Source organism: Macaca fascicularis, chromosome 2, assembly GCF_037993035.2.
Source record: "Macaca fascicularis isolate 582-1 chromosome 2, T2T-MFA8v1.1".
Lineage (NCBI taxonomy): Eukaryota > Metazoa > Chordata > Mammalia > Primates > Cercopithecidae > Macaca > Macaca fascicularis.
Window position 1 is genome coordinate 188,454,433 of NC_088376.1, and position 22,747 is coordinate 188,477,179.

At 39.2% G+C, this 22,747-nt stretch overlaps 1 protein-coding gene across 1 annotated transcript in view; it reads right to left on the reverse strand.

Moving 5' to 3' along the window:
• Positions 1-9,034: 9,034 nt before the first annotated feature.
• Positions 9,035-22,747, reverse strand: part of NSUN3 (NOP2/Sun RNA methyltransferase 3) — a 221,289-nt gene continuing 207,576 nt past the window's right edge. The window contains exon 7 of the transcript XR_012431763.1: positions 9,035-9,186. The gene's annotated coding sequence lies outside the window, so the exon portion shown is untranslated. The remainder of the gene's footprint in view (positions 9,187-22,747) is intronic.

Here is a 22,747-nt window from a genome sequence, read left to right on the forward strand (position 1 = left end):
CCGTGTAGAAATACACCAACCACAACAGTCTGTGCTACTCACTGCTTAACTAGAGAAGGAAAGAACCACTTTGAGTGGGTGAAAGGGAGTGTTTTGTGGTTGTTGGACTTCTGCACTGTGGGCTGATAGCAAGAAGTGATCTCAGTCACAAATACAACAGCGACTTGGGTGTCTTGCAGTTTACTAAATAATACTTAGTGTTTCATATTGTGTACCTTACAGACAATATTCCCTTCATCCTGAAAAACATCTCAGTGAAATAAACAAGTGGAGATATTGCAATTATCTGTTACAGAGAAATTTTTACCACACAATAATGTCATAAGAACTCAAGTATTGACTAAACATAAATTCAGAAATATACCTCTAATATTTAACTATCTAGATTGTGGCTTGTTAATTATTTGGGATGTAGGGCCTCTAAGTGGAATTAAAAATCTATGCAGCACTATGATGTGTAGAGAATTATAGTCATTCAACATAGAACCTAAAGGCCTGACTAACTAAATAGCTTTGTGACCTTGGAAAGGTCATATGACATCTGAGCCTAAACTACTTCATCATAAAATTAGTGGGGTTGAACTACAACTCCATCATATCCGCAATGTAGGAAAGTGTTCGCATGTGTAGGGTTTACAGTCAGAAAGACTCCGGTTTGAATTCCTACTCTGTCACTTAGCTGTATGGACTTGAATAAGTTATTTAACTTCTTGAGCCTTAGTTTCAATATCTTTAAAATGAGGATCATGATACCTATTTCTTTACTTGCTTGAGAAAATCGTGTGTGATTATAAACATGGAGAGCTCAGTATAGTGCCTGGCGCACACTAAGCATTGAATAATTAGTAAGTAGTATTACTTACAGATACGGAGTTAACCTTTTGCTTCTTTATTGGGCTTTGTTTACAGGGTTGAAGATGCTCTAGAATCTATAGCTGATTCAGGCTGTGCTGGCTCATCATTTGGTGCTACTTAGTTTTTAGTAAATGTAGTAAGTAATAACTTGCTTTTTCAGTTCTATCTCTGCTGCTCTATAGTGGGGATGAGCAGGTCTGGCCATAAAGTTAAGGCAAATATTTAAGAATGCAGGAAGAGTGATTTAATCAAAATCACAGCTGGTATGAATGTCAGAGCTTTACCTACTGTTCCAAAAAGTTTTTGGCTTGCAGTAATGTCCTTAGTCCAGGCTGCATCTTGCCAACCCAAGTAATATTTCAAAGGTTGATTTAGATTTGGCTGTTCAAAGCATAGATCACCACTCCAATCTTCCTAACATTTCCAGCCCACGGCCAAGATTCTACCATCCTTAAAAGTTATTGCCACAAACAAAGCAAAGATACACTGCGAAATTAAAATGGGGACGAAATTATCCACAGGAAGTACATTTTAATTATTTCACCAAGTTTAGGTCAATCTAAGTGGATTTGGTAGTATTTCCTGATGAGATCTGTGTTTTGGCATTAGGAAAACGATTCAAAAGTGGCCCACCAAGGTCTAAATCATCTCTAAGAGTATAATATCCAGCATCTCTAATGTTCCCACTAAAATACATAAGAAGATTCTGTGAGAACAAATAATAAGAAACATAAAAACTTACAGCCATTCCTCAAATCAGAAGCTAAGAATTTTTACTCTGCATCAGAGTAGGGAATATAAACGAAAATAAAAAGAAAAGCCCTTAGAAATTCAGAGTGACAGATACATGTTCTAAAGATGGTCATTCCAACATATCCCATCCCACGTGATCTTACAACACTGACACTCTTTCATGAACATAGGCCTCCTTAGTTATGTGCTATTAACAAAATACAGAGGAAATCGCTGTGTGACTTCCATGGCTAGGTTAGAAAAGTCAGTACTACTTCCATCTCTCTGTCTCTCTCTCTCTGTACCTTGCCCTTGGTATTCAGCCACTGTATATAGGGAAACCCAAGCCACACAGAAAGGCCACTATTAGGTTTTCTAGGCAACAATCCCTGCTAAGGTCTGAAACAGCAGCCAGGATTGCTGGCAATGTAACAGTAACCACTAGATGTGTAAATGAGGAGGACTTCTGATGATTCCAGCTCTCAGACTTCGAGATGTCCCAGCTGGTGCTGAGTGGAGCAGAAATGAGCTACCCAAATGCAACTTATCCAAATTGCAGATTTGTAAGGAAAAGAAATGTTGTTGTTTTAAGCCACTAAATTTTGGGGTGGTTTGTTACACACCAATAGATAACCAAAAGACCCTGATACACACTTTTTCACATGAATGAAAGTGATCCTTTTGTTGTTAAATTGGAATTGGAAATATTGTGTTCTTCTCTCTCTGCTTGTCCCACCACTCAGAAAAACAGTTTCAACTGCAAAATTGGACTGTTCTTCCTTTATACGCACTGTTACTGTCATTAGAGTTTAGCAGGATATTACCAATAAAAACAATATCATTCACTAATATTTACTAAGTGATTATGATTCATCATGGTGTTAAGTATTTTGCCTACAGTTTCGCATTTATTACCTTCAATAATTACATAAAATATATAAGAGAAATTCCAAAAAGTTAAGAAATATTCAAAATTTCTCAGCCGTAAGCAGAGGACCACTATTTAAAACCAGTATATTGAAACACATGGAAATATACAACCATCCCCACAAACTCTTACATCAATGAGAAAATAAAAACTTCACTGGGAACCCTATGGAAAATCATAACAAAGACACCATAATAAGATAAAATAATACGTCAAAATTTATGGGATGTGGCTACAGCTGTACTCAGAGAACCAGAATAAAATATATTCAGAGTAAAGCTAATAGGTTTAAATGTTTTCACTATAAACAAATAAACAGAATAAAAACAAATGAACCAAGAATTCAATTCAGTAACTTATGAAATCAATAGAAGGAAGCCAGAATGGATTATCAAGTGAAGCTTAGATCAAATGGAAAAGGTAGAGGTATCAAAACAAAACAAAACAAAATAAACCCAAAAGCACTGTCTTCATGAAAAAATAAAACTTGCACACATTGAATGTAGTAGTCGGGGTAAGCTAACTGTTGCATAGAAAAATAAATAAATTTTCAATCACGTACTAAAAAATGATTGGTTGTTTATGTCATAATCTAATAATATGGCGATGGGGTCAGGAGGGCCCTGCTTCATAAACTTGGCTTCTTCCATTTTATGTGGCCATCATCATAAACACAGAAACTCGAAGGATGCCCTCAAAGAGGAAGGGAATGAATGATCGTTAATGGGTGATTTTTACCGACTAGACCTAGAAGCTGTATAGAACACTCCTACCAACGTTCCATTCACAAGAATCCTGTCACAACCTTATCTATCTCAAGTTGGCTAAGAAGTTTAGTCCACCAATATTCCTCAAAGGAAAAAGAAGTGGATTTGGCAGACGTATATCACTGTCTCTGCCACATTACTCTTTTGTGGAGGAAATGTTCATTTCACTTTTCATCCCACATATGGAACACACTCATCCATACCTCAAGGAAAACTCTAAGTCCCAAGCATTCACTGCAATCGGTTGAAAGGTCAAAAACTCCTGATGATATAAAGTCCTTTTTAACTTGCCTCATGTTGCTTCCCACAGTCTGGTGACTAATGAACCAGAAAGAGAAATTATCTGCCTCCCTCTAACACTGACTACATAACGATGGAGAAGGAACAGTGAAACTGCAATAACCATTCCCATTCAAAAAGGGGAAGAATGGAAAACACAAAATAGTTATTGGTACATAGCAATTCTGAAATCCTGTGGGACACATATTACAAACCTGATTCTGTGCTTTGGAAAGGACATCATCTATTCATTACTCCTTTGGACCCTGCCCTTCTCAGTTGAGGGAGTTTGTTCTTCCATGGGCACAGTTAAAATAAATTTTTGGAAATTATGCCCTCTCTGGGGGCAGAAAAGCTTTGGGAACCTACTTTCTGCTCATCAAAGGCTGAAGTTCCAATAATTGTTGTAGGGTTTAGTAGGAGTGTTTTACTCCAGGTTTACTACTTTTTTTAGGCTTCTAAATTATTTGTTTCCAATTAGTGTGATGTACAGCAAGCATACCCAAAGTTCTTTCATGACCATAGTTCCCAAATCTAATTTATTTATTTTATTTTTGTCAACAGATCATTCCAAAATTAATGGCTGCTTTCTTCAGGAATCAGAATTCCTTGAGGAAACAGGGTTAACTAGAAAGGTTTTTAAAAAATATATTAAAAATATTGTTACAATTATTATACATAATATGTTTAATAATATTAAAATATTATTATATTATTAAACATTAACTTCTGTTCACAAGTTATCTCAGTCATATTTGGTATCAAATCTTATTTCTAATCATTTCAGAGCTAGAAACAACCAACTCTTTCAACTCTTCAAAGACCAATTTTCTAGATTCATCTATTCCTATGCATTTTGCTTTCAAGTTGGTCAATTCCTTCCTGAAGCCACCTTTATCTTTAACAATCCCAATTAATATTAGCCAACATGTGTTACAGTTTTATTCTTTCACTTGACTCCCTTAGGCCTGTCAGCTGAGCAGGTATATGGTCTACCTCCCAATATGGCAGGTTATAGCGTTACCAATTGTGTCATCAGTGCATTATACAGATTGCCATATTTCCAGCCTCCAATATCTGTTTCCTTGAACTCTGACAGCCAAATGCTAACCCACTCCAATGTATTTCAGATTTGTATTAAAGCCACAGCCCACTGGTAAATAAATTAAGGAATACTAGCTGCTTTGGGGGAAAAAAAAAAAAAAACATGCAAAGTCTCAGAGGCTTAGCATATCATAATCCAGTGCAGATTGACAACAGGGTTTCTACTGCATGCAGTCATTCTGGAATGAAAAGAACCTTGTTACCGTGCACAGTGGTTCATACCTGTAATCCCAGCACTTTGGAAGACTGAGGCGGGCGAATCATGAGATCAAGAGTTCGAGACCAGCCTGGCCAACATGGTGAAACCCCATCTCTACTAAGAATACAAAAATTAGCTGGGCACGGTGGCACATGCCTGTAATCCCAGCTACTTGGGAGGCTAAGGCAGGAGAATCGCTTGAACCCGGGAGGTGGAAGTTGCAATGAGCCGAGATCACGTCACTCCACTCCAGCCTGGGTGACAGAGCAAGACTCCATCTCGGGGGAAAAAAGTATATATATAGTACTAAATAAAGTTTTAGTTTCACTCTCTTCAACATATGTTTTCACAATCCATATAGCATCATTCAGCCTGGGTGGAGAGAAAGAGAGAGAGAAAGAGAGCATCTAGAGAATGCACATCCTGCTCTTAATTGCCTCAAACTGAAAATGGCACCTAACTTTTCTTAAATTTTATCAGCTGGAACTAGACTTATGTACCACTGACTGTGTCACTCTTCTGGATGTGAAGACCTGGGAAGTATAGTTTAGTTACGCACCCAGGTAGTGGAAATTGTTCTGGCCTATATGTCCCAGTTCAGTGGAGCCTATGCATCTGTTGTAGGCAAACTCTTAGAAAGAGTTTATAGACTAGACAGGAAAAAAAAAAAAAAAAAAAGATAAAGGAAACCACTCTGCTCAAAATAGGATAGAGATTAATACTAGCAAAGAGATGTGAATATATACTCAGTATTATGATCTGGCCTACTGAGATGACTGGATTCAAGGCCTTGATACCTAGTGACAGAAACAGAAGATAAGGCAGGGCGCGGTGGCTCATGCCTGTAATACCAGCACTTTGGAGGCCGAGGTAGGAGAATCATCTGAGGTCAGGAGTTTGAGACCAGCCTGACCAACATGGAGAAACCATGTCTCTACTAAAAATACAAAAATTAGCCGGGCATAGTGGCGCATGCCTGTAAATTCAGCTACTCGGGAGGCTAGGCAGGAGAATCGCTTGAACCTGGGAGGCGCAGGTTGCAGAGAGCGGAGATCGCGCCACTGCACTCCAGCCTGGGTGACAAGAGTGAAACTCCGTCTCAAAAACAAACAAACAAAAGAAACAGAAGATAAAATTGCTGCCTCTAGAAGAATGGAAATTAGGAAGAATTTTCAAGAAGAAAACTAGGTTACCACAGAGAAGACCACAGTAATGTTTCACCATCAAGCATCCCTTCCACTCTTAAATCACTCCTAAAATCAAGACTGGTTCTAAAGTATGAGGAGCAGTTGAACCTATATGTGAGGGTTAACCTGCCAAGTCTGGATGGATGTAGAGACAGAAACCAAAGCACCACACTACTAAGCCTAAGGGAAAAAAATCAGAGACAAGGTTAGAGGAAAGAAAATTCATGGAACATGGAACAGGTACTAAAATTTCTCCAATTTATATTTTTGAGAATGTACTGATGCTGAAGACACAAAAGCAAGGAAGGAATATGATGTGATCCTCAAAGGACAGCTTATATTCAAGAGCAAGGCGGAGACTAATTGAGGAGTCATTAGTCAACCCAGTGGAATTAGCCCAGTTCATTTCCCCTTGGATATTCTCCTGAAAATAATTCATTAAAATCAAAGTCTCAGAAGTTTTGACAAGAACAGTCAAAGAGCATTAGATTGTCACATTTTAAAGTATACTAACTTTTATCTGGGAGGAGGGGTAATAAAATTTTTAATGCTTCGAATCCCCAGTTTAGCTCTCTGTAGAATGGATATTTTTTTCTCACCTGAGCATCCAGGCTTTTTGCCATTATCATTTGTTCCACTAATTAGAAAAGAACATACATAAAAATTAACAACTTGAAGTAAATGTGTCTTATTTAGTACTATAAGAATGATGTTATATTCTCATATGCTGTGACTTGCAATAATCATGTAATTCATTCCGCATCAGTAAATAGTGATTTATTCTTTGAAGCTTTAATGTGATTCATTTTGCCAGTAGTGTACTTACCTATTAGTTAATGCTTTGCTGCTGCTGACCTCACTAGATTTTTTGGCAAACCTTCATATAGCCTTCATATAGCCTTTAGAGGTCACAAAAATGCCAACCATGTTCATTATGGTTATTTTCCAAACCACCCAAAGCAAAATGTTTTCCCTCAACTCATTTGTATGTTTGCTCCTTAATTGATGCTCCACCTCATGCCAGATTATAGTGAAATTCTTGTCACTTTACATGCAGCATGACATTTACTCAGATACCTGCTGAATTTATCATGAGCAATGCACACAGAATTTGTATCATGTGCCTTGAAGGCAGACAAACCGTAAACCTAGACCCATATACCTGCAGAATGAAAAGCATTAGGGAAATTAGAAAAGTGAGAGTCCTTGTAAAAGTAGAAAATGTGCCTTCCTCATCATCCTCAAAGGCATCATGACTACAAATTGCTGTTAACAGATCTTCCAAAAGCAGTGCAGAACTTCTATGAATGTTTTTAGGAGGAGATTGTATATACAAGAAATATTCCTTATCTGAAAGACAGATGAGTTCTTTAAAAAAGTCAAAAACGGTATTCAAAAGATTCTTAAAGGCTGAATAAATGGAGCCAAACATCAATCTATTATGGAGAAAGTCCTGCCTGGAGATGACGGGGATTGAAATGGTGCCATTTGACTGTTCAAGGCATAAACATGTCATTGGGAGCATAAAAGAGTTCAGTGAACAGAATTCAAAATTTTTAGATCCAAACTAGATTCTGGTATGGGAACAGTGAAGAACTTTCTGTTGTAAGGTTGATTTACATGAGGTGTACCTAATATAAGAATGCTCCAATAGCCCTATTTTAGTTGATGTCTTAAGCACAGCAAGCACAATGCTAACAGTGTTTAACGTAGCCTCTGAAGCTAGGCCATTTGGGCTTCCATCTCTGCTCTGCCCCTAAGTCACTGTGACACCTTAGGTAAATGTTCTAACCTTTATGTCACTTAAGTTTTCTCATTTAGGAAACTTAAATGAGGGGAGGGCTTACAACAATAATGACTTCATGGGTTTTTATGAAGATTAAATGAGTGAATACAGGCAAAGCAATTTAGAACAGGGCCTGGCTCATAATAACCATTCACTAACAGTTCCTATTCCTACTATTCCTAACTTACAAGGGAGGTTACATCCCAAGTGACTCCTAAGGTGGCAGAGATGCTTAACGACCACCATTGTCCCCTTAATTCCCTTTCCTGTCTCTCTGTCAGTCCTCTCCCAAAACTTCCCACACAAACTGTAATGAAAAAAAAAAAAAACAACTAAGTTTCAGCAACCTTGTTAATTTTTAATTCGATTTGTATTCAAACCGCCACTCGCTAGTCCTGTCCTGCAAGTCACCTGCAGTGATCTCCAAACTCACACATTTTTTTCCAGCTTTCTTTTTCCTTTAGGGTCCTTCAAGCCCTAAAATGTTTGAAAACATTTTTTTTTTTTATTGAAATACAATCAATCAGAACTTGGACAGGGCTCCCGATCACATTTTCCCTGGATTTCCTCTAAGTAAGGGTCAGCACTTACTCAGAGAGGGGCTAAGCCTTTCAGGTTATAGCTGCACGAGCTATCTTTTGTGGTCCAATCTTAATTACCAGTTGACATTTTAGGTATTTAAACGCCAAACTCTACTGCTTTGCATTGCATGCAAACAAAACCAGGACAAGTTGTTAATAGACCATTTGTTTTGCAAATATCTGACCACAAAATGTCTGACTATACAGATAGCGCACAGCTACAGATACAGTACAAGTCATGCAAAAATGACTCTGAGACCTGGCTTCTGTCTTAACTCTACCTCCTGTCGGCTTCTTGTCAAACAAAAAAGTGAGAATAAGTGGTATACAAGTCTTTAAAGGTTAAGACTCTAGTACAATAGTGGTTTTTTTTATTTTCTTAAATTATGTGTCTAATTTAACACTCTCTGTTACCACTTGGTGATCTCGCTTATCTTTCTCAAATATTTTAAACATAATGATTTTCTCTAAGAAAGCAAAATATATATAATATATATATTATATATATACATATATATATAATATATATACACACACACACATATATATGGCTCTCCAAGCAGGAATTAAATTGAAAATAATCATCTAAGAAAACATACTATTATGGAGAATACTAATTAGCTGAGGTTTTTACACAGGAATCTTTTTTCTTTTTGAGATGGAGTCTCACTCTATCACCCAGGCTGGAGTGAAGTGGTGCGATCTTGGTTCACTGCAACTTTCTGCCTCCCCAGTTCAGGCAATCACAGGAATCTTTAAAACACCAACCTAGATAAAAGAAAACAATTAATTCTGCTGACAAAATTAGATCAATTCATCAGTTAGCTATGCAATGGATATATTTCACACATGAGGGGATATCAGCTAAGTGACCTTAAAGGTTTTCTCTGAAACAGGAGGTCCTGATAGATTTTTTAGAGAGAAAAAAGGCAAAGCAATGGTAAGGTATTTAAAATGTACTGTGTCTTTGTAACATGGATGAAATATTTGCTATTTATCAAAAGTATTAAGATGAAGTTGTCAACCTTATGACACTTTAACAACTATTCTCTTTACCTTTTAAAAAATGACAGGCTCCTTTCACAAACTAGAGTTCCCTTTTGTGGGCAGTGCGCGCCATGTGTTATAACAACCAAACAACTGTATTTAAAATAACTTTTTAAGAAGCGCCTAGAATGGTATATGTTGCTGATTCTGTGCATATCCTTTTCTGCAATGATACAATATTGTTAGGATAAGTCCATTAAAACCACATTCAAAAGGAACTGAAAATAATAAGATAATAAAATTGAAGAATTTTCATAGTCTACATATACAAGAAGTTCTGCTTCAGTTTATATGCTGATGGCAAGAATGAGCAAAGGTATAGTAACACATGCCTTCTGACTCACTCCAGGAAGAAGAGAAAAATACAAATTATGAAGAACAAAACATGAGACAGCTAAATTCCCCATTAATATGTGTTAATATAGATTATGGGAGAGGTGACTAAACCTGGTCGAACTTGAGAACTAGATGAGATTAAAATATTCCAAAGAAGATTTGCAAGCCCAGATACTTATAACATACTTCTAAATATTTATAACCTTTGTGCTAGGAAAAAAATACAGATTTGTACTATCAAGCCCCAAGATCTATTTGAGTGCTAATATTTTCTAAACCTGGTAGAGACTAGGAAGTTAAGCATCCTTTCTAGGAATTGTTCTAATATCTTACCCAGGGAAACAAAAAGGATTGACCTATGCTTGTAATGTTTGATGTATTCTGAAATGTTTTTTAAAGAATTCTGAAATGATTCTAGATTCAGTGAGACAGCATTTGTGATGCGTGAAAAACAGGGCGCACAGAGAGATACCCAGAGTTTTGTCATCCTTACCTTCTAGGTACAAAGCAGGGAATAAGTATGATGAATGCTGAACAGTCACTTCTCAACATTATATTTAGTTAATGTCTGAATCACATTTCAGAATTTTGGCTGGATGCGGTGGCTCAAGCCTGTAATCCCAGCACTTTGGGAGGTCAAGGAGGGCAGATCACCTGAGATCAGGAGTTTGAGACCAGCCAAGCAAACATAGCAAAACCCTGACTCTACTAAATAAAACAACTAGTGGGGCATGGTGGCGGGCGCCTATAATCCCAGATACGGGGGAGGCTGAGGCGGAGAGTCCCTTGAACCCGGGAAGCGGCAGTTGCAGTGAGCCAATATCATCGCACCACTGCACTCCAGCCCAGGCGGCAGAGCAAGACTCCGTCTCAAAAAAATAAAAAATAAAAAGTTTTAAATACCACATATTTTAATAGTAACACACACACACACACACACACTCACACTTTCTAAGCAATAGCAATTTAGAGTACGTTTCTACCCGGCCCTTCAAGCCTAGCCAAAAAACAAAAATCAAAAAAATGCAGAACAAAAGAAAGGAAGAAAGAAAACAGACTTGATAACGTTTAAAAGAGAACCATGTGAAAACGACTGTCAGATACTACATGATTTCTAGTTGAAAGTGGATGTCAGACTGCCGCAAAACCAGTTCCTAAAAAGCTCACACCACAAAATTGACATTTCATTCTTAATTGAGCTTTCAAGAAACAGAACGTTTTCAAAGCCTGACTTCTATTTTATGCTCTTATTTTTCCTCTGCATTTTTTAACACATCAAGATACACTGAAGTTAATGAGGTCAACAATATCAACATCTGTGATCAAACTACAAATCAATTAGCGTATAAACTAGAGGACGAATGTTTAAACTACATTTTCCATGTACACTTGACTACTAGAAATTGTCAGCCCATGAGGATATTTCTTCTACCACTAGATTTTATGCCAGCTACTAAGTTACCTATAAAGATTCTGCCAGGTTTTCAAGTTTATAAAATTAACCCTGCAATGCTGGGTAATGATTAGCAATATGGATCTTGAATTTATTTTTAATAAATTACAGGTTAGTGAGATAAGTAAAGATTACATTCAGCCCTGTAGAATACTTGATTTCATTGATCAGGTTATTGCTATCAAATGAGCCAGATTCTCTCACTGTGTAAATCCATATATTTTTCTACAGCAACCAAGAGCACTGAGAATAATTTAACTGACAATTCTTTCCAAATATAATCTTTGCAGTACACTCATGTGCCACATGATGACTTTTTGATCAACAAATGGACCACATATATGACAGTGATCCCATACGATTATAATGGAACTGAAAAATTCCTATCACCTACTGATGTTGCCGTGATGCTGCTTTAAACAAACCTACTGCACTGCCAGTCATATAAAAGTATAGCACATACAATTATGTACAGTATATTAAACAATTATGTACAGCACATTATACTTGAAATGATAATAAATGACTACATTACTGGTTTATATATTTACTATACTACACTTTTTATCTTTAAAAATAGAAAAAGGTTTTCAGGATAAGAGTATAGAGAAAGAAATATATTTTGTACAGCTGTACAATGCATTTGTGTTTTAAGCTAAGTGTTATTACAAAAGAGCCAAAAGGTTAAAAATACTAAAAAATTTGTAAGGTAAGGCCGGATGTGGTCGCTCATGCCTGTAATCCCAGCTCTTTGGGAGGCAGAGGCGGGCGGATCACGAGACCAGGAAATCAAGACCATCCTGGCCAACATGGTGAAACCTCATCTTTGCTAAAAAAAAAAAAAAAAAAAAAAAACACACACACAAAAATTAGCTGGGCATGGTGGCACACGCCTGTAGTCCCAGCTATTCGGGAGGCTGAGGCAGGATAATTGCTTGAACCTGGGAGGCGGAGCCAGTAGTGAGCCGAGATCGCACCACTGCGCTCCAGCCTGGGCGACAGAGCAAGACTCCGTCTCAAAAAAAAAAAAAAAAAAAAAGGTGTAAGGTAAAACAGTTCCAGGCTGGGCGCAGTGGCTCACGCCTGTAATCCCAGCACTTTGGGAGGCCGAGGCGGGCGGATCACAAGGTCAGGAGATCGAGACCATCCTGGCTAACTCGGTGAAACCCTGTCTCTACTAAAAATACAAAAAGTTAGCCGGGCGTGGTGGCGGGGCCTGTAGTCCCAGCTACTCGGGAGGCTGAGGCGGGAGAATGGCGGGAACCCGGGGGGCGGAGCTTGCAGTGAGCAGAGACTCCAGCCTGGGCAACAGAGCAAGACTCCGTCTCAAAAAAAAAAAAAAAAAGTTCCAGTACGCAAAGGCTAATTTATTATTAAAGAAAAAAATCTAAATAAATGTAGCGTAGCCTAAATGTGCAGTGTTTTTAAAGTCCCCAATAGTGTACAGGAATGTCCTCAGCCTTCATATTCACCCCCTGGCCCATCAAGAGCTACTTCCAATCCTACAAGCTCCATTTATGGTAAGTGACCTATACAGGTGCACCATTCTTTATCTTGTATACTCTACTTTTGCTATACATTTTCTATGTTTAGATACCCACATATTTGCCTTTGAGTTACAATTTCCTACAGAATTCAGTACAGTAACATACTGTACAGGTTCATAGCCCAGGAGCAATAAGTTATACTGTATAGCCTAGGTGTGTAGTAGGTTATACCATCTAAGTTTGTGTAAATACACTCTATGATGTTCACTCAATGACAAAATCACCTAATGATGCATTTCTCAAAAGTATCTCCATCATTAGTGAAACAAGACTGTGTAGTTTAATAATTTTGATACTTGAAATCCTCACTGAACTCCTTCTTGTAAACCTCTTATTCATTTTTTCTTTCTGATTTCCCCCTCCTTTCCTCACTCAATTTCCTTCCATTTGAACAGTCTTCCTAAGGTAAGGAAGACTCAAAATTGTGGTCTACAGGATGGAGGAAAGCATGATGCTATGCATAGTTAAAGGCATCTGAAGACTTCAGGATCAATGTTTCTCAGCCTCAGTCAGAGGCTTCAGAATTTCTACATAGAAACAGAGTAAGCAAGATGGCGGGAAAAGGGCAGTTGAAGACGGACTAGAGGATTTGCCTTAAGCCTGTATTTATATAGCCATTAAGTATGTATTTGGGTAATCTTGAGGTTGATGTTTTAATTGACTCAACTGATAACCGATGGAGATTTCAGGACTCTCCACTGGTCAAAACCACTGCTATTGACACCTCTACCACCCAACTCTGAGAATCATATGTCACTGAAAACCTGTGACAGAGATTGCCAAATGACAGAGTAAACGCATAGTAAAGTTAAGTGTCTGTTTTAGCAAGAGATGAACAAAGCAGGACAGTGAATCAATGAAGTGGGACAATGATAATGACAACTGCAATTGGTGCTTCCATAGAAAAGTCCAGGATATAGTGAATATGTAACAAGAAGACTTAAGATATACTAGTGAGTCAGGGAAGGACTCTGTAAGGAAATTAACACTCAAGCAGCTTTATTTGTATATTCTACACACATTAACCAAATGCAAATACATTTATTTGTTGATTGAACAAAAATTTCCCAAACTTCTAATATGTGGCAGGAACTTGTCTGAGTGCCAGAGGTACAACAGTAAATGAAACAGACAAAATCCCAGCCCCCATGTAATTTAAATTCCATACTAAAAGACAAAAAATTTACCAGTATGGTGTGGGGTTTGGTGCTCATTACTAAGGAAGCAAATAACTGAGATGAGTCAGATGCATTCTATGAATACTCTGCAGCAGTTACAAGCAATAAACATGTTTTATTTAAACATGGATAGATTTCTTAAAACATGGTATTGAATAAGAAGAGTAAGATATAAACTAGGCTTTAAAACATAATACCATCAAAGAAAATTAAAAATAACTCCCACATAAAACAACACTATATATATTACAAGGATTTAAACATATCCATCTCAAACAGATTAGAGTTGATTACTATGTGTCTTAGTCCATTTTATGCTGCTATAATAGAATATCTGAGACTGATTTATAAAGGACAGATTTATTGCTTACATTTCTTACAGTTTTAGAGGCTTGAGAAGGTCAAGGTCAAGGGATCCACATCTGACAAAGGCCTTCTTGCAGAAAGTGAAGGGCAAGAGAGCAAGATAATGGCATTAACCCATTTGTAAAGATAGAGTTCTCATGACTTAATCAGCTCTTAAAGGTCACCTCCCAACACTCTTGCTCTGGGGATTACGTTTCTATCACTAACTTTGGGGAACACATTCAAATCATAGCACTCTGAGAGAAGGAGAATGAGAAAGACAATCAAAGATGAGGCTGGGCGCAGTGGCTCACACCTGTAATCCCACCAGTTTGGAGGTCAAACTAGGCAAATCCCTTGAGTCCAGGAGTTCAAGACCAGCCTGGACAACATGGTGAAGCCCCATTTTTACAAAAAAATACAAAAATTAGCCAGGCTTCATGGTGAGTACCTGTAGTCCCAGCTATTCAGGAGGCTGAGGTGGGAGGATCACTTGAGCCTGGGAGGCAGAGGTTGCAGAGTGCCAAGACTGTGCCGCTGCACTCCAGCCAGGGCAACAGAGCAAGAGCCTGTCTCAAAAAAAGAGACAGAGAATCAAAGATGAAGAGGGAAACAACCATAAAACCAAACAAAAAGTTAGACTTTACAAAACCTGTTAACAGGAAGTCAAGGACTTAGGAATCTGATTACCTTTTTTGAATTCCGGGTGCCGAGAACAAAAAGAAAGGAAAGGCATCTTTTCCTACTTCACATCACATTTTCACTTTGTGACTTAACAATAAATGTACATTTCAAATATTCAATAACATAATCATGTATTTTCAGTTTTCTCCTTTTTAAAAAAAGTGAGAAACCGGCCAAAAATTAAATTCAAAGCTACCATTGCATAGAGCGGGCCTTCCGTGTTCCATGCAGATAGAACAGAGGGATAGAAAATGAGTCCACTTCTCAGAGGTGGATGTTAGCTATTTCCACAATTACGGTGCAAATTTATTGTGGAGACACCTCTTTCTAAAGTGACGTAAATAAATTATTGCCCTCTCCTCTATGGAAGGTCCCAGTTACTCCCAAGGAAAAGAGAAACCTATTATTTAAATTATTAAAAAACTATAGGCTGAGAGTCTTAATTACCTTTCTAATTCATAAAATTCAATTGTGTGGTTCCTTCCAAATAGAGATAAGTCTGTGTGTATGTATTCTTGGAATGACTGCTCAGTATTTGTTGATCTTTTTATGGTGAACAGGAGTATAATTCAGGATATAGAGTTTTTAGCAGTGACATCTTTAAGTTGGGTCATTTTGAGTTACTTTTCCTGGCTACCACTATTGTTTCTGGGGTTCATACACTCAATCACAGGGATCTTCACAGCTTTGTAGAATTTGCACAATTCTTAACAAGAGATAGGGGAATCATTCTGTCCTTGATTGGCTGGAGGACTGGGATTCTTGTAACCTTCCTGTAAGTTAGACATAAATATATGTTGCCTGTTAGCTAGTTCCTCATCCTCTTCTGTAGCATAAACTAATTAAGGATGCAGAAGATTAATGTTGTAAAAGGCTGATTCTGCCATGGAAAAATCCATTTCCTCTCATTTGATTTTATATTTAAAAGTCTTTAAATGATATAAAATAGTCTAACAAGATGTTCCCTTCCTTTTCCAGTGAGATCTAATCCTATGAGTTCTGAAATAGAGGAAGGGAAGCTAGCAGAAATGAAAACAAAAAGTCCCCAGGAAACTTATCTTAGAGCTATTCCAACCAGTTTTAGAAGCAGCTGTCCAAAATGAACAGTTCTCATTTTTTTTGGTCCCAGAGTCACTTCACATTCTTAATTATTGAAGACTAAAAGAGATTTTATTTATGTGGGATATATCTCTCCAAAATTAAAAGTGAGATGTTATTAAAACACTTGAATGCACAAACACACATTCCATTAGCTGTCTGAGTAACGATATCATCACATACCATGTAGTCTCTGGAAATCTCTGCTGTGGCCTGGTGTGAGGATGAGGGTGAAAAAGGCAACCAATGCTCTACTATTGTTAGAATGACAGTTTTAGTCTTGCAAACTCCCTGAACGTGTTTTAAGGACCCCTAGGAGTCTACAGACCACCTTAAGATCCACTTTTCTGAATGAATGCTAAAATATATTTCTATAGGATTATATAGTTTTCATATAAGTATGTGCTGAACCTCATTTTTCCCCAAAGTGATGGGGCCAGGCCAGAGAAAAGCCGATGGTGAAATCTCGGGACACCCCACTAGTGAATGGTATTCAGTCCTTCCATGCAGACACGGAGCCCATTCCTTCCACCATTAACTGCCTGCCAGAAGAGCCACCCGCTCTGATCTCCTCCCTTTCCCTTCCCGTTCCGCCTTTTGAACCTACCGTTCATTTGCCCTATTCCCTGCCAGACTCCCTCCCAACTGAATAAATATAATAAACTAATTGCCTTTAAATATTCGTGGATATACGAGAATAGTGTGTATTTACGTTTTAAACTGAGACCTATTAAAATGATCTTAAGGAACCAACTTCTAACGATAAAAATTTCTGAGGCAAGAAATTGGTGGAAAATTTCACCTGGCAAGAAATTTCAGTTGTCAACAAATCACACCAATAGCAACCACCTATAGATGAAAGAACAACTCTAATTTGAAAGATGCTTTTACACTTTTAAATATCTGCAAATCCAGCTCAGTGCTTGACACATTGAAAGTCCTCATTAATGTCAAAGTGAGTTCCACAGAATTTACCATTAGTCTCTGTGGAAAAACAGAAACATCTGAAAGCAGATGGAATTTCCTCAAGTTATTAAAATGCAATCTACTGTGTTTTCTATGCACAAAAATGCACTTCCAATGCATTTGCAAAGGTAAGGCAATTTCCAAAGTTTCTGAATTTTAAGATGTAGAGAAACAAATATAATTTCTTACTCAATTCTTCCTTTCTAAATTCCTTCTCTTTTCTCTTTTTTTTCTTCTTTTTTTCTTCAACAAATAGTTACAGGTCACATACTGTTGTGCCTGTCACTATTCTCAATGGTTTGGACTTACGATTGAATAAATATCAATCAATATCCAGGCAGATTTCTCACCTGGGAGGTGCTTATTTTCTGTAACACAATATCTAACAAGCATATTAAATAAGTAAACTATATGATATTCAAGTTGCTTTTCCCTGTATGATGTTGGTTAGAGACCGTCCAAAGCAGAATTTGTCGGAGACATGGAAGGTGGGGTGAAGCAGCAGCCGTTAACTCTCTGAGGGTCATCTTGGTTGGATGAGGTGAGAGGCAGAAATGCAGGTGCTGATGGTTCCAGCTTGCTCTCCCTGATCACATCGAGTTCACTTTCCCATCAGGTGAACCTTCTGGCCAGCAGCAAACCTGGGCCCACTAGAAGACACAGAGGCAGGTGCCTTTCATAGATTCTTATTTATTTAGGAGATGGAGTCTTGCTCTGTTGCTCAGGCTGTAGTGTAGTGGCGCGATCTCAGTTCACTGCAACCTCTGCCTCCTGGGTTCAAGTGATTCTCCTGCCTCAGCCTCCTGAGTAGCTGAGATTACAGGTGCCCATCTCCACACCTGGCTATTTTTTTACATTTTTGGTAGAGATGGGGTTTCACCATGTGGTGGCAGGCTGGTCTCGAACTCCTGACCTCAGGTGATCCACCCGTCTTGGCCTCCCAAAGTGCTGGGATTACAGGCGTGAGCCACCACGCCCGGCCACCTTTCATAGACATCTATACATATCCCTTTGTATACCCCATGGGGATGTGCTGGCTCCCCAGATTTCACAGCAAGTTTCAACATTTTCTGCACTAGATGGCAAAGGAAATCAAAAAAATAAAAAATAAAAAAAAAATAACGTTTTCCTGTTGTTGCAAAAGCTTTTCCTGTTCTAAAGCCTGATGTAGGGAGAGAAGTGTGACATGCTGTAATAAGCACATTTGAGGACCACACAATCTGTGTTCTAGTCCTGTTACTACCATGTAATAGTGCTACCCTACTGTAAGGGCTTTCACCTTTGGCAATATTGACATTTTGGTCTGGGTGGTTTATTGTGGGGGCTGTGCATGTTTAGCAGCATCCCTGACCTCTACCCACCAAATGCAAGTAGCACCCCCTTCCCCAGCTAAGACAACCAGGCATGTGTCCAAACACTGCAGATGTCTCCTGGAGGACAAAATCACCTATGGTCGAGAACCACTGTGCTCACGAGACAGTCACTGTGTTCATGAGACAGTTCTGCTTTTCCTCTTTTGTAAAACGAAGAGATCATATCTCTGTCAAAATGTTGTTAATTAAACGAGATTAGACATCGTAAACACTTCTACAGATATTTATTAATATTGACCAATTTATTTTTAACTAATGGGTTTTGCCTTTATGTAACCACTTGCTTGGGGTTTTTCTAACTCACCTAATCATAGACACTAATTAAGCATTTTGTCAAGTATAGATAGTTACCATGTAACCCTTTTTTTTTTTTTTTAACAAAGTAAGGTAAATATTCTTGGTCTGTGCCTGTTTACCAGGAACAGAGGCACATTTGCCATTCAACTCAACAGTTATCTCTCTGATTACAACACAATATTTGATTCAAAAATTCATATTCGGTTTTAGAAACACTCACAGCGTAGACAACTGCCACTACATTTGACAGCGCCTTTTAAATTTCGGCAGCTTTCCCCCCAGTCTGCATTACAGTTCAGTAGAGGATGATCTACTATATCAAGAAATGCTCTGGACAAGCTTCTGATTAGCCGGAGGTTCCAAACAGCGGTGTCTCTGCCCGACAGATGTCAGCAGAATCCAACCTCCCAACCTTGTTGCAACTGTGCACAGGAGCTGCCTAACCACAGTGCTTTGACATGCCCCTCATTAGTTAAGATTTCATACGAAGATGTTCAATAGTAAATCCATTCTTTTTCAGAGGTCAGTATGTATTGGCCCTTCCAAAACCACCCTGGCATCAATCCCAGGACATAATGTATTGCCTAATAAGCACGTAAGCTTTTCAATGATTTGCTCTCCCCCAAATCCCATTCTCTATGATTTGGCTGTCCTGCTGCCAACTCCCAGAAACCTAAGGCTAGATGGGAAGGGAAGGGGGATCCTTAAAGAGACCATCAACGCTACATAAAGATTTGGAAGAAAGGACACCTTTACCTGATTTGGTAGTTGCCACTGATTGATTCACACTCATTCTTCTAACTCCTCTTTCCAGAAGTGTGAGTCTATGTGAGTATTACAGTTTCCTATCAACAACTGTCCTTTGATTTCTCCTCCCCACTTTCATTTTGCCCAGAAATCCCCTATTTAATTCCACCTACATGCCCCAGTCTAGTCACTCTGGAGAAGTTTCTGCGTTAATCAGGAAGCTTTAGCTTTTCCTGGCTAAAGCAAAGGGGCAGCTCAGAATAAAACTCATCTTTGGCCCTTGCATTGGGGCTTCCACCTAATCGCCTTGCCCTGCCTTCTCTCGTTGCACATCTCTTACATACTTGCAAGAGCTGGAGTCCTTTCTGCAGCAGCTGTGTCTAGCTTATGAACTGCTCATTCCTCATCCTGACACCTGCTTCTCACCAGTACTTCAAGTTATCTTCCCTGGCAATGGTCCTTCGCCCGACGTCATTGACTATCTAGTGTTGGAACACCTGAGGTGTCAGGTAATGCTGAAGTAGACTACATTTGACAAGATAACATAGCTTCAGAACTTTTGGACAATTATGGGCCAAAATAATTGTCTACAAGGAGAAAAATAATCCTACATCAATGCAATTCATCCTTTTAAGAGTGAGCTATTTTGCTAGTATTTTCCTTCTAGCATTTTCTTAAGTTTAGTAGCTTACTGTAAACCACCAGAGAAAGAAAGCTGGAGAATGTGGAAGAATTTCTAGCCTAATACATTGTTATTCACATTTTTTTTTCTAAATAATCTGCTTCTGGAAAAGAGGATCTGTAAAAGGTAATGAGGGATTAGTGTTGGTTCATCGACACTCTTTTCCCTCTTCCACCGGATCCCATGCCCTGCTTGAAATCACTGACTAGGGTACAATATCAATCTGTCGATACAATCAAGTTCAACTTACTACATTTAGGTTAAATCTGAATTTTCTTACAATAGTAGCAAATCTAGAAGCTTTAGATGAAACCAAAGTTCTCATATGAGATTGAGAGAGTGCTGTGTGACGCTAGTAAGGTCATCTGTGTCAACATATCTAGCAAAGTTCTTCTACAGCTCTATCTGTATATAATTTTTGGATATTTGGCTTACTTAGAAGTTTGATAGAAAAAGAAGTATAAGGGTAAACGATGGAAGAACTCTTTTGATAATTAGCAGAGCAGAATAGAAAGGTAGACAAAGAAAAACTGTTATTCTCACTCTCTGTCTTCTGGACACACACAGACACACAAAATCACTGACCATGGTAACCTCTGAGGTGGCAATTTCAGACATTCCAAGTACTGAAATTCTAAAAGAAAGAGAGGATTACCAGGCCAATGCTACAAGAATGATGAGAGATTGCTTAGGCAATGCCCAAGGGGATGAAGTAGGCTGTGGAATAAGAGACTGCACACACAGGGTGTCACTCATTAGTTTTGTAGAATAAACTTCTCTCCAGGCTCTGGCCCTCAGCCAGGTCCCTTATTTTGTCAGGACATCAAGAGTAAATCCACCTTTCACGGCCAAATTCTTATTAGCAAGTTTATAAAAAGAATTTATAAACCCAGAATTGGATAACACATTGGATGGCAATGTGGTTTTTTATGCAAAGGATTTGAATCATAGCAATTTAGCTAAGTTAGAACTACATTTCCCATAATTGACTTCCCAGTGGTTCAGGAGAGCCCTTTTGCATGAGTTTTGGAAGTTAGGCTGAAGCAGTGGCCATATTGCTTTCATGCTCAGGCTAGTGTAGGGGCACAAGGCACAGTTCCAACCCATGCTCATTGACACTTCAGCTGACACTGGATTAACATGGGGCAACACCTAGCCCTGCAGCTGTTCCAAGCTACCCTCAATTACCCTTCAGGTTCTCTGTCTTCTTGGCCCAGGTGTGTGTTAAGCTCTGTGACAAAGGGCATCAGTTTCCCCTGCAGGCCACCAGCACCATTGAAGTTGGAGGCAGAGTGAGACCAGAGTTTCAGTGCGTCCTCTTGGACTGCAGCTTGAGTGAATGGGTTATAGTTTTCCTTGCTCTCCCCACTCCAAATCTGTCTTCTTTTCTTGAATACCTGTCCTATAGACTTTAAGCTCCAGAAAAGATGCAAAGGTAACAGCCTTGCAGAGGCTGATTAACCATCTCCCATGATTGCATAAGGTATAATCTGTATAAAAAAACTTAGTGATTCTGTTTCTCTGATCCTACCCTGACTGTTAAAAAAGAAAAAAAGCTAGTTAAAAGATAGCTATTATGGGTCTTGAGTTCTTCAGGCCCATGTAACAAGCATACTTCTTCTCTATAGACAGAACTAACTGAGAATGAAATAATAACCAGAAGTTGGCTGGGGCGGAGCAAGATGGCCGAATAGGAAGAGCTCCAGTCTCCAACTCCCAGCGCGAGTGACACAGAAGACCGGTGATTTCTGCATTTTCAACTGAGGTACTGGGTTCATCTCACTGGGGAGTGCCGGACAATCGGTGCTGGTCAGCTGCTGCAGCCCGACCAGCGAGAGCTGAAGCAGGGCTAGGCATCGCCTCACCTGGGAAGCGCAAGGGGGAAGGGAATCCCTTTTCCTAGCCAGGGGAACTGAGACACACAACACCTGGAAAATCAGGTAACTCCCACCCCAATACGGCGCTTTAAGCAAACAGGCACACCAGGAGATTATATCCCACACCTGGCCGGGAGGGTCCCATGCCCACGGAGCCTCCCTCATTGCTAGCACAGCAGTCTGTGATCTACCGGCAAGGCAGCAGCGAGGCTGGGGGAGGGGCGCCCGCCATTGCTGAGGCTTAAGTAGGTAAACAAAGCTGCTGGGAAGCTCGAACTGGGTGGAGCTCACAGCAGCTCAAGGAAACCTGCCTGTCTCTGTAGACTCCACCTCTGGGGACAGGGCACAGTAAACAATAACAAAAGCAGCAGAAACCTCTGCAGACGCAAACAACTCTGTCTGACAGCTTTGAAGAGAGCAGTGGATCTCCCAACACGCAGGTTGAGATCTGAGAAGGGACAGACTGCCTGCTCAAGTGGGTCCCTGACCCCTGAGTAGCCTAACTGGGAGACATCCCCCACTAGGGGCAGTCTGACACCCCACACCTCACAGGGTGGAGTACACCCCTGAGAGGAAGCTTCCAAAGCAAGAATCAGACAGGTACACTCGCTGTTCAGGAATATTCTATCTTCTGCAGCCTCTGCTGCTGATACCCAGGCAAACAGGGTCTGGAGTGGACCTCAAGCAATCTCCAACACA